The sequence below is a fragment of the Physcomitrium patens genome, chromosome 20 (assembly GCF_059467195.1).
Source record: "Physcomitrium patens ecotype Gransden chromosome 20, ASM5946719v1, whole genome shotgun sequence".
Classification (NCBI taxonomy): domain Eukaryota; kingdom Viridiplantae; phylum Streptophyta; class Bryopsida; order Funariales; family Funariaceae; genus Physcomitrium; species Physcomitrium patens.
The window spans coordinates 3371136-3389645 of NC_143429.1; positions in this window are offsets into that span (position 1 = coordinate 3371136).

Here is an 18510-nt window from a genome sequence, read left to right on the forward strand (position 1 = left end):
AATATTGTATTTTGCATATCTCTAAATTGTACATTGTAGCAAAAGATGCTAAATTATATTTTATGAATGTAGTATATTATATTTTGTGAATTTAATTTATTTTATTATATAAAATATATTTAATTATATTTTATAAATATAGTTTATTCTATTTTATTAAGTTTGTGCTAGATTTTGTGAAATGGATTTGATGTGAAAGACATGAATTAGTAAGAGATGTAAATATCTGAAAAATATGTATTAAAAGAAAAGTGACAAAATAGCAATAAGGTATTATATATGTTAAAAAGAAACTAAAATGGCTATTGCCAAAAGACAAGGAAATTAGAAACTCTTAAATCTAGACTAAAAGCAAGAAAGGAGTTGACAAGAGTGAAGAAGGCTTCACTCTTGTCTCTATATATACTATCTAACTATGAGTTACGTGGAGATGTTCTATAGGACCTCTAATATATGTTGATTTTATAGGACACATGCCTTAGTTTATAAGGCAAGTTTTCTATGTATGAGCCACATAGTTAACTTATTCTTCAAGCTACCAACATGTGTGGCACATGGCCAATTTGTTGACTACGTTTTTAATCTAAAAAGTCAATTATAGATACTTGTAAAGTCAAAGCAATATCTATGAAGCTTTTAGAAAGCTTCTATAGAAGATATAATGGAATTAATCTACTTTTATCTACTTTTATCTAATCATATAGGTAATTTTTGGTTTACATGTATATGTCTATGACATTTGATTTAGAAGTTACATCACTATAAATTTAGATGCAATGATACCTAATACGCATCTCTTTTTTTTGCTTCTCTCCTTCTTTTGTATCCTAAAATTACTTATATTCACAACATGAGATTTATATTTATTATCTTTATTATTATTTTGAGTATTATAAATATAAAGGATTTAACTTTGAAAGAGTTGCAAGGCAGTGCATAGGTCTGCATTTGATTTATTGTTTCATTTTTCACAAATAGAATTGAAAAGAGGGTGTGAAGTAGTTTTATACCATTTTTTTTTTCTTTTTTTCATGTTTCAGAATATGTATCAAAGTTAACAAATCACATTGCATTTCAATTTTCAACTTAAGAAGTTTCAAAGTTAAGTAGGGTGTTGTATTTTTGCATGTTCATATTGATTTCATTGAGGATAATAATTGTTAATCAACATATGGTGAAGTAAGAACTGTTAATCTTTACCAAGTATCAACGTTGGGAGGCATGCATCTTAGCAAAGGGCCTTGCTCTAGAAATCTCCTATCTAATCTACAACAATGGAGAGACAAAATTCAAAGATATTGATCCAACTTTTATAAATGAACTAGCTTCTAGCTTTTTGAGTGGTGAAGGTAGCTTTTAATTCTAATACTTGAAACACCAATCTCAAATCAAGGCTTTTGTTTACAAATCCAACAAATTTTCTTTGCCTTGAGTAGATTTTTTCATAGTTCTATACTTTGAAAATGATACATAGAGTGTGGTAATTATCATCTTCTTAATTCTTTTTATTTACATGAGTGGTTTATTTTTTTCAAAATTTTAGTTATATTTTTAGAACATAATATTTAAAAAATAGATTATGATTTAAGGTATTAGAACAATAGTCTCTACATTATTTTTACCATTGAGGCCTAGCTTCCAAGATTAACATTCTCAAATATCAATGATTTTAATCATAATCTATTGATTAGACAAAATGATATGCACATTAAGATTTCTATATTGAGCTTAATTTGCAAGGATAATTATAAGTATGTCACTTAGATAATATGTAGTAAGTTGATGAAAAATAAAAAGTGTGTGTGAATCTGTAATTTGAGAAAGAAGATGTGAGTTTGCTCAATATTACATCTCCAATACATTTTGATAGAAGGAAGAGTGTGTTGTATTGCTCAAGTTTTAAGAAAAAGCATATGTAAGCAAAAACTTGCCAAGAACCATCAACTCTTGCAATTACGCTTGTCAAGGTAGTGTTACAATGTCTACATTCTCTACCTCTCATATTGGAGTTGATTTGTCAAACTGTGGACACCAAAGTAAAAAAGGTAGTTCAAATGCCTATCTAAGAAATAAATATTTGTGAAGAAGATGCATGAGTCTTGATATATTTGATGTTGTTTAATTTTTATTAATCTAATTTTATTTATTTATTTATTTTTGGATGCAATGTTTTGTATGTGATGTCTATTCCAAGGCATGTGGTATTGCATGATGTAAATTTGTCAAGAACAAGTGCAATTTAATTTGTGGTAAATCACAACTATTATTAATTAAATTCTTGATTTTGCTGAATGTTGTATTCTTCCTTTCATCAAAGTTTCCTTTAGTACCTATTTTGCATTTCTAAATGAGAATAATACTTTATAATGGAAATAATGCTCTCAAGTCATGTTCTCCTCTAACTAAACCATTCATTGAGGTTTATCAATACTGCATTAGAGGTTGCAATACAAAATTCTTTCCTTAAGTAAATAATATATGCTTTGCCTATGACAAGATTAGAATCTAGGGGGGCTCTAGACAATCAAATTTGCTCAAGTTTATGTGGTTCTTTAGAGAGAAGCCTATTGTCTTGGCAGAGTGGGACTCAAAGTGCAATTAAGGTTGATACTAGATATCAAGGCTTAATTTCAAATTTCAAATTCCTTAGATTTTGTGACAATGGCATAGATTCAGCTAATATACATATATATATATATATATATATATTATTACATATAATTCTTTTATTGTATACTTTTTAAAAAATATTTTAGTGTAAATAAGAGTTTTATGGTGTGTAATTGAAAATGTGTGTGACAAGACTATTACATAAATTAAGAGTCATAAGTTCATTTGGAATCTAAGCTTAAAATGTTGTACCATAAATGATCTTCATGAAACATTCATCGTACTTCAAAAAGAGTTAAATTTCCAATCCTAAACCCTTCTTGACTGACTCCATCTGAACATAAATAACACAATAGAACTTTATTCTTTTTTTGTAACAATTTTAGTTTTTTTTTTGGAATTTGACTCACAAAATTATTAAATTTTAGAGGATTTAGAACTTCAGATTCGATACATACAAACATATATACAACATCAGTTTTTTCCACTGGTAAAGAAGTAAATATGTGTATTCCATGTTGTGTTTTCAATTTCGCATTATTATTGAAATTTCACTCTAAATTCAGTCATTAACCCAACTCATTCCAACAATTACAATAATTTCATCGAGTTTGACTGATGTCTCATACAAATTTCAGTTCAGCTGCAATTTATGAATTATAATGTTTAGAATTTTGTTTTTAAAACTATATATTGACAATATCTGAGTATTTTTTTTGAAAGAAATATTTATATCATCAAATTCAAAAAACTATAAACAAAAATTGCACTGATTTTTGTTATATAAGTTATCCAAATCTTCTACTGATTACCCCACTATTAATTTTTAAAGTTATAAATTAACAAAAATCAGTACAAGTCTTGGATAACTTACTTATATTTTAGTTAGAATTACATATTCAATAAGCATTAGCCACAAATCAGGGTATTTTTGCAATGCCATAATTCTTCTTTTCACAAATGCACTTTACATTTGAGACCAAAGTCAACCAAAATCTCTAAAATAGGCAGCATTATAGATCAGAATTCAAACACAACAATAACAAACCTACTGTTTGCAATAGTTATCCTTTTGAAATATTTAAAATAAATAAAAGATGCCTTGAAAGGCACATCCATGTGTGGTCCCTTTCCATCACATTGGGTGATTACTTGGTTGCAGGCAACACAAAAGTAGATATGGTTCCATTTCACACATGTTATTACTACAGACTTGATCCCCTAGTCTCACACTCCAGCAGGAGCTGACATTTGATCACCTCTACTAAGACCCAAGTGCACTATTAAATTCAAAATGTGGTCTACATGTGTATTATATACTGCTTTTAGCATTACTTGTTTACTTGCTTGTATTGCACCATAACCATCCATATTTTAACTTTTGTTTGCCATCAAAGTTTAAAATTCACTATCATTTAAAAAAATGCTAAGTGACACTTTTACTTGTTATGTATTACAAAAATACACATGCAGCAACTAAGTAAAAATTGAAGAAGTAATATCATATATCATATATATATATATATATATATATACATACATACATACAGTTTTCATAATTGAATATACAATTTATGATTTACATATAATATATAATTTATGAAACATATAAATTTTTTAACAGGTGGTTTTTAAAGCTGTTGGGTTAGTTAAAATATATAATACTAATTCATTCAAATAACTTGTTAAAAGCTTTCAAAAAAAATTCCCAGCTTCGAAGGTAATTACATTTTAGTTTTTAGTTTTTTAATCTGTTGCTTGTTGTTACAAAAGATACGGATAAGGATTGGACAAGTGTTCATTAATTTGCTAAACCAGTGTAGGAAAAACAAAATTGTTTTCTTAAAATTGGTCAAGAAAGCATATTTATAAATACTTTCTAATTAAATTATCAACCTTAATTCGTACCTTTTTATTCGTTGAAAGCAGGAACCATAATCTACACTCAGTAAGAGCGTAGCCACTAGTGGCAATGAATTGCAATGAATTATCAATGAAAAGTAAAGTCCATTGGACAATTCATTGACACTAGAGGCTATGCTCTTACTACTGTCCATTCAATGTCCAATGGACTTTACTTTTCAGGCAAAGTTTTCTGTTAATACAAAAATATATATCTCTTTAAGAAAATAAGAAAAAAAAAAAAAAAATCAGTTTAAAATTTAAGTGATCTTAAAATAAAATCTCAGAATATGAATACTTAAGAATTTAAATTAAGAAAACAAACAAATAAATAAATAACACTTTTGAGCTTGGAAATGTGTATCAACAAGTCTTGTATAATCGTCAAATAGAACCCAATTTATCAAATTTTTATAAATATCAATCTTATGGGACACAAAAAAGTCCTAGTGTGTTCATCATATATTTTTTCCTCTACTACTTGGGAACAATTTCTTTATAAATTGTTTTTGGAGTTTCGACTTTCTCTTGCCCATTTTTAAAAATACAAAATTTTGAAACAGCTTTTGCTTGAAAATATAATGAGAGTTCAAAAGAGGTAACACCTAAGGAGAATGGGTTTATGAAAATGTACTAAGGAATTAGAAGGCCAATGATAAACTACCAATATGGAATTTACCAAAGGGTATCACTTGTTAGTAGAACTCAAAGAAGTCAAAGCATAACTTGTGAAGAATATCAAACAAATGCAATAGTATTTGGCCAAAAAGGCATGGGCTCAAACCATAGTGGCTTCCAACCTCATCTTCACTTAGTAATTTGTAACCAGAAATTTTTGAATATCTAATGTAACCAAATCTAATTGTACCAAAAAAACCAATTTATCTTTGAATTATTGTTGTTCTGTATGTTGATTTTCTTTGAACACTTAGTTAATAAGTTTCTCCTTGTCCAGTGTGAAGAAATCAAGTAGATACTCCGGGAAAAACCACATATTGAAAGTTTTTTCAATAAGGAAAAATAAAATTTTAATAAGAAAAAAAAAGGAGGTAGTGACATATTCATAACAGTGCTTCACAATCCATGCATCCTATTCTATTTATTAGGTTTTCTTTTTTCTTTTTTTTTCCCCACTTTTTCATATTTTATTTGCTTCTCTTGGAATGAGAATTATGTGGATGCAAATTCATGCCCCATTCTGCACTTTTTTTTGTCTTCCTAACAACAACTTTTTGATTCTATGGTTGACAGCAACCATTTTAGCAGAGGATAAGTACACAAAATATTACATTGCTTTACTTTTTGCCGAGGACAAATAAAAATCTTTTTACTATCAAACTTTCCACATTATTGTTGATATTTCTGAATCGACAGAATTCAGTTTCTACACATACACAAAAGATACTCTTGGAGTAAAGTGCTTTGATTAGTCTACTTGTGATATTATTTTGAAGTTATATGATCATTAGCAAATGTACCGAAGTAATGTTATCTGATTTTTGCTTTAGTAAATTCTCCAATCAATTTTGCAAATACTAGTATTCTTGATGAACTTAGGTATGTGAATGTATAATTGTTGAACATATCAACTTTGTTTTCGTAGAAAAAATATATATATATATATATATATATATATGCAGCACTCATCAAATCCAATAGCATAGTTTCATTAACAATCCATATAGTTGCGAAATATGTGTTATGTATATTAAAAAATAGTAACGGATCGTTTTCTAATTTTTTCAGGTTTCACTTGAAACAGTAAATACAAAAAAAAAAAAAAATAATTATTCAAAACAGTTCCAGAACCTGTAATTTCTGAAAATAAACTACTACATGATCAAAACAAGTCATTTTTCATGAATAGAAAATTAAGAAACATTAATTCATTTTATGGGTGATTTTTTATGTTTTTATTTATTTTTAATTCTAATATGTTTCTTCTTTAGAATGCTGTTATGATTGTAATTTTGCAAAAATTGAAACACTGTGATCAGTATTTACACTAAAACTATACCCCAAAATTGTGTGACAATTTAAGTACACCCCATTGTTCCAATATCATCAAATATTGATCTAGTTGTATATGTATGTAAACATACATATATACACATAAATGGACATACAATAAAGGTAAGGAAATAAATTTGGATGGTAAAATTATACTTTAAACAATATATAATTCAAGTATTCTATTAGGTTGAAGAAAAGTATCTTTACAGAAAATGTTTCTTGGACTTCAATTAGTTGTAAGAAAATGAGATAACTCATAATTAGAAGAGTTTGTGAAGAATTTATAATAAAATGATATAAAAAATAAAATCTTTATTTCAAATAAATATAACAATAAAAGTTATCTTCTCAATGAACAATAGAGGAACCCATTAGAATTCGAAATTTGAGACTAAGCCCCAATATCTAGTACTAACCTTCATTGCACTCCAAGTCCCTATCTACGAAGATAGTGGGCTTCTCTCCAAAGAACTACATAAACTTGAGCAAATTTGATTGTTTAGAGCCTCCACAGATCCTAATCTTATCAAAGGCAAAGCATATATTATCTATTTAAGAAAAGCATTCCATGTTGCATTCTCTAGTGTAGTAATGGTGAGCCTTGATGAATGGTTTAGTTGGAAGATAGCGTGACTTAAAAGCATTACTCCCATTGTAAAGCATTACTCCTATTTGGAAATGTAGAGTAGGCCTTGAAAAGAGGCTTTGATGAAAGGAAGAACATAACATTTACCAAAGTCAAGAATTTAATCAACAATAGCTCTAATTCATCATAGATGAAGTTCTACTTATTCTTGGTAAATTTTCATCATGCAATACCACATGCCTTGGAATAAATATCACACACAAAACATTGCATCTAAAATTAAATAAATAAAATTAATTTAATAAAAGATAAACAACAACAAACATTTCAAGATGCATGCATCCTCTTCACAACTATTTGTTTCTTAGGTATTCATTTGAACTATCTTTTTATTGTATTGTCCAAAGTTTGACAAACCAACTCTAATATGAAAGGTTGATAATGTAAATACTGTAAAACTATTTTGCCAAGCATAGCTGTAAGAGTTGATGGTTCTTAGCAAGCTTTCACTTGCAAACACTTTTTGTTGAAGCTTGAGTAGTATAATGCACTCTTTCTTCTGCCAAAATAAATTGGCAATGTAATAATAAGCAAACTCACATCTTTCCTCTCAAACTACTGATCTATATATATATTTTTACTTTTCATCAACTTGCTACATGTTATCTGAGAGACATACTTATAATCACCCTTACAAATTAAGCTTAATATAGAAATTTTAATATACATATCATTTTGTCCAATCAAAAAATTAAGATTAAAACCGTTAATATTTGAGAATGTGAATCTCAAAAGCTTGGCCCCAATAGTGAAGATTATTTTTTTAATACCTCAAATCATGATCTATTTTTTGAATATTATATTATAAAAGAAGAATTATAAAAAAAAAAAAAAAAAAAAAAACACGCATTTGAATAAAAAGAATAAAATAAAATGATGATTATCACATTCTATGTGTCCTTTCCAAAGTATGGATTTGTGAGAAAATCCACTCAAAGCAAAGACAATTTTTTGGATTTGTGATTAAAAGCCCTGATTTGGGATTGGTATTTCAAGCAATAGAGGTGAGAGCTACCTTCACTATTCAAAAAGTTTGAAACTAGCTCATTTATAAAGATTAGATCAATGTCTTTGGATTTTGCCTCCCCATTGTTGCAAATTAGACAAGAAATTTTTGGAGCAAGGCCTTTAGCTAGGGTGCATGCTTCTTAACCTTATTGCTTGGTAAGGATTAATAATTGTTGCTTCACCATATTTTGATTAATAGTTATTACTCTTAATGAAGTCAATGTGCACATGTAAGAATACAATACCCTCCTTAACTTTGAAACTTCTTGAGTTGCAAATTGAAATAAGATGTGATTTATCAGCTTTGGTACACATTTTGAAACATCAAAAGAAAAGAAAAGAAAAAACAAAACAAAAAATACAAAACCACTTCACACCCTCTCTTCAACCCTACTTTTGGAAAATGAAACAACAAATCAAATGCAGGCCAAAGTATCGCTTTGTAACATCCTTGAAGTTAAATCCCTGATATTCACAATATTTAGAACAATAATAAAAGTAAAGAATACAAACCTCACGCTGTCAACATAAGTAGTTCTAGAATATAAAAGAAGGAAAGAAGAGAAAAGAAGAGATACATATCAAGCAGCATTGTACTTAAATTTACAATAATGTAACCATTTTACAAAATCTAATACAAACTTAATAAAATAGAATAAACTCTATTTTCACATAATAAAATAAATTATATTTTTAAAATATAGTTTTGCATCTTTTGCTACAGTGTACAATTTAGAGACATACAAGATACAATATTTGAGTAATGCAATTATATTCCATGAGATGACATAATCCAATTAAAAAATAAAACATACTTACAAACCACCACCCTTGTACAAATTCTATATGAAACTCTATCACACTACTATAATAAAATAAAATTATTAAAAAGTGAAATATCAATGTCCAAATTTTATGAAAATAAAGGTCCATCCATGCGGGGAATGAGAGCCACTACCTGTCTCCTTGAGTGATCTTAATATATAGATACACTCACACATATGTATATGTTTGTAACTTTTCATTTCACGAAGGTGAAGTGAAGGAGTATATAGCAAAATAGTTTTGCAAGTACTCAAATGTCTCTTGGGTACCATCAAAGGGCGCCCATATATACTTTATTGGAGTGACAGCTATTATAATAGACATATATCAGATATAATAATTAGATATGTCGCAATAAATAGTAGTTCGAAGGTCATAAATGGATAGATACAAAATTCATTGAACAGAATGATTACCACTTTGAGCCAGGAACTTTTGACAAGAAATTGGATTTTTTTGTTTTTTTGTTTTGTATTGATTTTGATAATTGAATAAATATACAAATATATTGTGAAGAGCCGAAGATATATTATAATTCTTTCAAGAACAAGGAGGGGGGGGGGGAGAGGGTTTACATAAATTCCCTCATCCACAATTCACAAGTTTCATACCGATTTCATTTTTAGGAGGAGTTCCGGGAAGTTTGAGTTGGATCTGACAGGTGGCATCTTTTTTTTTTCGCTCCAAGCCTTTCAGGAAAAGCAAAAAGTCTAATAAAAGTTCTGTCCACTTCAGAACGACTCAAAAGGTTTGATTTGGTGACGTAATGTACTTTCAAAGTGACGTAAATTCCACTTCAGCCTCAGGTTGTTCAAACCTACACACATTCTCAAAAGCTTCCAAGTGGGTGCATCCAGTTGCTGGGTATTCTTAAATGTGCAAAAGGATGCACATGTCAGCATATAGTATTCTATTGTTGCTTTAAATCTTTATATATAATTCCCATCTTCACATGCTTGGAGGATACATTTTGCAAATTACAGATTGATTTTAAATTGATCACTACCAAAAATTCAAAATCTTGACTTCTGTGGACAACTTCAACAATTTAGGCGAGTGTGTGAGAAAATAAACAACAATAGATATGAGACATCAGAAAAATGCATGTGCATGTTTCTGTGTACGCACACACGAACATATATATATATATATATATATATATACATAGAATCATGTTGAAAACAATTACTTCTTGTTTTCAAAGACTTTCGTGGGATCCCTTTGTGAAGGCCAAGAATCAAAGTTTTTGTTTTTATTTTTATTTTTTTCAATACCATTTTGCATTTAAAAGTTTTTCACACAGAAACTTATTATTTAATTTTCTGTGTTTGAAAAATTCTTATTAATATCAGTATCAACAATTTGATTAAAATTTTTTGTGTTGGATTGTACCAGTCAAGCTTTGAGCAAATTCAAGTGATACAATATACATATGTTGCTTGAAACATTTTAATTCAATGTTGACTAAACATCTTCAAAAATCACATGGATTCTTTTGTTAGTGATTGTGCTATCAAGGTTTTTACTTTAATTTTATGATGCATTCAATACACATCCAATACAAGATTCAATAATAAATGTACAATCTGTGAAGTTAGCTTGCAGAATCAAGGAAAACTGACGTCATTTCTATCAGTATTTTACAATGCAGCACACATGAATTGCATATATATATATATATATTTATGCTTATGTCCCTCCTTATTTACTTTTCTTCTTATTTCAAAAACGAAAGCATGAAGGTAGTATTTTTATTTATTTATTTTGTCTTTTCAATGTAGTTGGAAGCAAAAATATATATTGTTATGTTTATGTTACTTTGAAGCAGAATTTTAAAGAGTTTATTTATTTTTTTATTTTTTCTGTAAAGAAACAGAGTGTTTTGAAATTGAATAATAATAGTAATATAAGAGAATTATACATAAATAGTCAAAACTTGTAAAAATTACGGATTTTTAATCCTATCATTTTTAATTTTGAAGAATCTTTAGGATTGTAAATATGTTTGAAGAATAGATTTTGCTAGAGGACAGAAGCAGGTTGATTGCAGTCTGGATTAGTTGTGTTAGACATTTCCAAATGAGTTTTATTCATTTCACTATTCTAGGCCTTTTACCTGGTCAACCATTTGATTTGCTACAAGTATTTGTTTACTTTTATTCAGAGGTTTAGTTCATGAATTAAGGATTGCATCATGCATTTGATTATTGACCCTTCAAAGACGTAAAAAAGTACTCCCCAATGTCTCACACTCGTTTTCAATGAGACGAGCAAAAACAACTACTAAATAATCATTTCAATCTTTATTTAACATTTACTTCCTTCACAATCGTCAACCCCTTCAATTAAAATTTATTTTAAAATAATATTTTATGTTTTAACTTCCTTTTGTCGAGTGAAAGCATTAAACTCACAAAGAATCTACCCAGCTTCTGATAGGCTGGCCATCTCCTTTCCATACCAAACACAAGCTTGATCTCCCATAAATTAAAGAAAGAAAGAAAGAGGCAATAAAATAGTCGTTCTCCTCCCCCACCTAAAGCTCCTTCACTCATGAACCTGGAAAAGCGAGGAACCCCAATCGAATCTTACTGATTGAGCTGGAATTCATACCTGCCTACCTGTCACCCAATTTATGCTGAGCTGGACCCTACATTTCTGCTTCCCCCCCCCCCCTCGGCCCGCATGTCCTTGACATACTCCGTGAGATTCCACCCGCCCTGTCTCGCCTCTATTCACTTTGTCCTCTCTTATGTAAGGTATTATTCCTTAGGGTTGTCATTATTTTTATTTACTCTAGGACCGTTGCAGCTGAGTTGGAGAAATGACCAGCTGTCATTAAAGTATTGGTGGCTGATCTCGACCTTACCATGCCAGTGTGTGGGTTCATCCCACCCAGGGGCGATGGCCACGTAGGCGGGACCATGGGGGTGATGTGGACATTAGTGTCCTATTTGGAAGGCATATTTTTGATGCTTGTTGATTCAGTGAAGGGGATTGGCCTGCGAGTTGGAAAGGTTTGGTTTGTTTTGAGAGGGAGGATTTGGATGGATGGATACTGTCGGTTGGGTTCGCCAAGGGGGTTTGGTGACGGGATGATAGCTGGGACCTGTGGTTGCAGTTGGATGGATGTTCTTCATCCGGACCACTCAACCTATATGCTTAACCACGATGTTGGCTTATTAGAAACAAAGTCATTTTATTTATTTATTTATTTATTTATTTTCTTTCTTGTGCATATTAAAAGGGGCATACACATCATTTATGATAATTTAAAAATGAGTTACAAACCACACATTACTAGTTAGATGGTGCATCCATGACACGAAATTTTGTCCAATTCTTTGTACAATTTGACATGTAAGGAAGTGATGAGGTAGTCCTTTACATATCAAGTCCTTTACACACCAAGTTCTCTAATCTCAATTCAATGAAAATTACAAATTGTGTCTATAATAGAACAAGTGTTTTAAAGTATGTGCATTTTATTAATTTCAAATTTTTCTTTAATACCTTTACCAGCAAGAAATAATCAAATAGGAAATTTCTTTTGGTTTAATACTTTTGCTCTTTGACAGTAGTCCCAACCTTTGCATGGCTTAAGTTTATGTAATAAAAAATAGAGTATAATCTATCTATCTCTCTCTATAGATACATACTCTTAATTCATAAATTTTAGGATAACAAAAAGAAAACAATAATATCCAATCAGAAAGAATTTTTAGAGATTATGTATTTGTGTGTATATATATATATATATATATATATATTGGTGGTTGAGCTTGCTTTCAAAATAAAATGATTGAATAATATTTTATTATTCTGATAGTTTTACAAAATAATTTTGAATTTCTTTAATTTCGCTAATGGTGGAGTTTTAATGTTATAAACACTATTAATGAATGAATAGGTATGTATATTTTTATAGCATAGTACTTTGTATTCAAATTTATCTTTTAAAAAAATATAAAACTTAATAATTCTAATGATATATATATATATATATATATATATGTTTGTATAAAAATAAATATAATTGTGATTTATTTAAACATATTATATTCAATCATAATATTTATAAAGAAAAAAAATATTTTCATTTTTAAATGATTTTGATAAATAGTATAATTTTTATATAAATGATTTATTTATTTATTAATCTTGATCAATATAGATAAATGTGTTGTTTCTTATTTTGAATGAATCTTAAAAAATAATCAGTATCATTATTGAAAATTTTCTTGTAAATTATAATAACTAAATTAAATATTATTTGTAATTTTGATTATTAATATAAATAAATTATTATCTGTAGTTTAAAAATTGACTTGTTATATTTGTTCTAGAGTTGTACTAGGTAATAGTAATATAATTAAATAATGCTCATTAGTAGCATTAAGTTGCTGATTTTACAACTTAATCCACAAGATAAGTGATTGGTGTAATTAGAAAAATATTCTATAAGCACTACCCATAGCTCCTTCTTCAACTCTCTTGCCTTCTGTTTCCATAATTTTTCCATATCTCAAGCCTTTCACATTGGATTGACCAAATATGTTATATTACATGAAGTCTTGCTTAAGAATGCATCAAGTACCTGGCAAATAGAAGGTAGAATGGAAATCACAACAACAAAATTTTAATTCTAATAGAATATTAAATAATTCTAATTAAAACCTTAACAATGCTAAACAAGCTTTAATCAAAATTACAAGAAACCTAAAAGAAATTAAAAAAAAAATAATAAGAAATCTTAAAGGAATTCAAAAGAAATCTAAATAAATCTTAAAAGAATCTTTAAGAAATCTTGAAGAAATATTAGAATAATCACAAATATATCTTAAATAATTTCAATCAAGTTCTAATTTAATCTTAATTGAAATCTTAATGGACTTCAATCAAAATCTAGGTCAAATCCTAAATCCTAAGCAAAATCTAAATCCTTAATCAAACCTAAATAAATCCTAAATTCTTAACCAAACTCTATAAAAATCCTAAACCCTAAATCAAATCATAGACAAATCCTAAAATTTAAATCAAACCATAGATAAACCTTAAATTCTAAATCAAACCCTAGACAAATCTTAAATCCTAAAGTGAATCCTATACAAACCTTAAACCCTAAACCAAATCCTATGCAAACCTTAAGTCTTGAACCAAATCCTATATAAATCTTAAATCCTAAACCAAATCCTATACAAATCCTAAATCCTAAACTAAATCCTAAATAAATCCTAAATCTTAAATCAAATCTTACATAAACCTTAAATCCTAAACCAAATCTTAAACAAATCCTAACGAAATCCTAAATCCTAAATCAAATCCTAAGACAAATTAGAATATTAATATCTATTGATTAAATCATTGATCTTGCTTGAAAATTTATACACTTTTTAATTTATCAATTAAAAAATAATAGAATAAATTTAAAAATAATTACACTTACCAAATAGAAAAAAAATCCTAAAATTTATTCAAGTATTGGCCAACTTTTTATTTCAATTTTAATGTTAAATTTCCATTGCTAATATCTCTTTTTTAAACTATTTAATTATTTTTACATTTCATATATGTATAGAAAATAAAATCTATTAATCTTACATATAAATTTCATTTCAATCCAATAAGTAAATTACTGAAGATCTTAGAAATCCTAATTATCCCTCAAAGTCTAATTTTTAAGATCTCAACCTATTTGAAATTCAATAACCTTCAATTCAATTATTTGATCAAACTCAAACTTATAGCATATACTCCAAATAATTATTCTTATAAGTTCTCAAAATTTGAAAAATAGATCTATTATCAAATTATTAGATAGATATTATAAAATTTTTTATTTCAAAATCATTATTACATATGACTATATATTCATGATTATAGATTTTTTTACCCTTTTTACATGTTAATCATATTACATTATGACAATGAAAATACTACTAATGGCAAAAAAATTATCCAATCATTTTAATGATAATTGATGGTATACCTCAAATATTTCTTTAGAATTTGATTTCACCATTCTATTTGCCTATTAATTTGAAAATAAAAGGCCAAAGATAGTTTTATATCTACCTTCAATATTTTAAAAAATATTCTTTAAAGATTTCGTACAAATTATGTCTCTTTATTTAATATAATATCCTTTGGCAATCCATGATAGCAATAGATATTGTGAAGGAAGAACTCAGCTATTTCTTCATCTAAAATAAATTTTATATATAATACAAAATTTGTAATTTTGATGAAGCAATCTATAATCATGAATATATAGTCATATGAACTTAAACTTAGAAGATCTATAATAAAATCTATAGAAATTAAAGACCATGGTTGTTTTGATATAATTAATGGTAAAAAAAGTCCATAGGATTGATGACAAGTTTTTGATCTTAAACAAATATCACATGTATGTACAAATTATTTTAGAGCCTTTTATATTTGTGGCTATCAAAAATCTTTAAATATTTGCTCCAAAATCTTGTTGTATCCAAAATGTCTTGCCACTAGAAAGTTGTGATATGTTTAAAGAATATGTAAATATGCTTCTTCTTTTTGAACACATAAGCAACCTTCAAAATAAAGTAGGTTTTTTTTGAATTCAAACTTAGAAGTACCATGAGACTTAAAAGAAATATTCTTGATATCATAAATAAAAAGATCAAGGAACATAATTAATTGAATTTTTTTAATAAATTTTGAATTAATAGTCAATGTTGATTTTATTGCTCTAAGATGAAATTTCTCAAGCTTCAAATTGACTATTCTTTATTGCTCAAAAGTAACATTACCTTCTTTTGATGCAAGATAAGAATGTCTAAAAATTATATTTAACAAACCTTGTTATTTTTTAGGTTGATATGTGTTTTTAAAATCAAATCTTGACAATGACATGCTCGAATGAGCTTGACAATAATTCAACACGTGTGTTGACATGAAATATATAAGGTTTTTGTGATATATATATATATATATATATTGATTGGATTGAAAGTGTCTTCTAAATATTAATGGTATTCTTAAAGTGAATCCACAATTACAAGAAGCTCTTTATTGTGGATTTTATAGTTAATCTCTAGTGCTAAATTATTTTCAAAATAAAAAGATATTTGATAGAGTTTGTCATTTTTTCCTATTTGTGATAATATGAAATTTAAGACAAAGTCTAATATATTTGTTTCTATAAAAAATGCCTTGGAGAAGTTGATATAATACAAGATTGGTACATAAATAAATTCTTTCTTCAAAGTAGCAAACAATGCTATAGCTTCTTTATTCCACTCAAATTTATCTTTATAAGTAAAATATATAAATAGAGTTTTAACTTAAAAAAGTCCTTGATGAAGATTTGGTAGTAATTAGCAAAGCACAAAAAATATTATAATTTTTTTTTATTATTTTTAGAATCTTCTAATATGTAATAATTTGAACTTCTTCACATCTATCATTAGAACTTTGTTGGAAATGATGTACTTCAGGAAGTTAACTTGAGTAGTATGGAATATATATATATATATATATATATATATATCTTAGCATATAGTTCTTTATGTCTAAATTTTTGTAACACATATCTAACATAAAATTTATGTTTTTTTAATATTTTAAAAATAAATTAGAATATTTTAAAAATAAATATCAAAAAAATTATCAAAAAAATCATCAAAAATATTATTTATAAAATATTAAAAATAGCTAGAGTATTTATGAATCTAAAAGACATGACATTATATTTAAAATATCTATACCTAATTTAAAAAGTAATCTTCTATTTATTTTTATTTTTTTATATGGACCAAATTTTATACTTCGTGTAGATCTATTTTTGTATAGATTTTTGCTTGATTGAGTTAGTCAAAAAGTCCTAAAATCAGAAGTATAGGATATATATTTTTGATGGTGATCTTATTAAATCCTCAATAATCTACATACATCTACAAAGATCCATTACTATTCTTTACAAATAAGATAGGAGCTCCTACTACAAAATTTGAATTATGTATGAAGTTTTTAGCTAAGTTTTTATCAATATACTTCTTTAATGCAGCCAATTCATTTTGCAATAAATTGTAGATTGGTCGAAATTGTGATTAAGCTCTTTCTTGTAAATCAATTGAAGAATCATAGGATTGATGCTTTAGAAGAATATTTACATTTTTTTTTCTAAAATATCCTAGAAATCTTAATACTGACTACAAATATCACTTAACTTTCTACTATAAAAAATAGACATGGCATATATAGCAAAAGATGATCTTTCTTTTGTTGCATACATAAAAGCTCTTGTATCTATTGATAAAAATTTGAATATATTAGATTTATAAATTTTTATTTAATTAATTTTTTTTAGATTAAACTAAAAAAAAATATTAAGATTATAAAAAATTCAATTCGTCTAAGTATTATATTTTTTTAATCATGATAATCCTAAAATAATTAAGCTAAAAAAAGATTTCATCACATTAAATATTACTATTCTATTATGAGCTTTAATTGCTACATTTAAAAGAACAATCTCATAGATAATATCTCCAAAAGACAACAAACAACCATCTATTACTTCTACATGAATGAGTTTATTTTTCTTAATTAACAATATTTCTTATTTTTTGACAAAATCTTTGACTATAAAACAAGTTGAGGCATCTAAATTTAATAAGGCAAAAAATTTATGATTTTTAAATCCTAAACATTCATCTATTATAAAAAAAAGATGATGGATCTAGAGAGAAAATATGACCTTTACTAGATACTGCATATGATTCTACCCGCATGATTCCTATTGTAGCTAGAAAAATTCATTTTCTGAGACATTATCTTCTTTAGAAATTATGCTCCTCATTTTGTGATTGTGTTGCTTCTTTAGAGAATATCAAATAATATGCTTAGCTTCTCTACAATATAAGAATAATTTTTTTTGACAACAACAAGTCTTTTTTTACTCAATGAGAGATTTAAAATATATTATATCAATTTATTTTGATTTTGGCCTTGATGAATAGGTTTCTAAAAGCTTAAGACTAACTGCTATTACTTGACTTGTTCTTCTTCAATCAAATCTTCATTCTTAATGCCTTTTAAATAATCAATTATTACATGTAATGGCTTAAAGAATTAATTATTTTAAAGAATCTGATTTTGGTATTGTTAATAATAAATTTTTGATATTATCCTTCAATCTATATTGAAATTGATTAACAAGGGCTTTTTCATTCTAATCTATGTTATAAGCAAGGTTTTAGAATTTAATAACATATATGGTTTAATCATGATCCTTGTCATAAAGATAAGAGCTTAGTCTTTGCTACTCTTTTTTGATCACTTTTTCTAAATGAAGTTCTAAACTTTTCTAAGAATGAATTCAAATCATAAAAGAATCATGAATCTTTTTCCATCAAATGTACAAATCAAGAAAGATTACTCTAGAAAAAAAATGCTCCTAAAAATCTAACTTGAGTAAATCCATCAAAGTATTACGAAGGAAGCAATTTTAAATAAAACTTTAC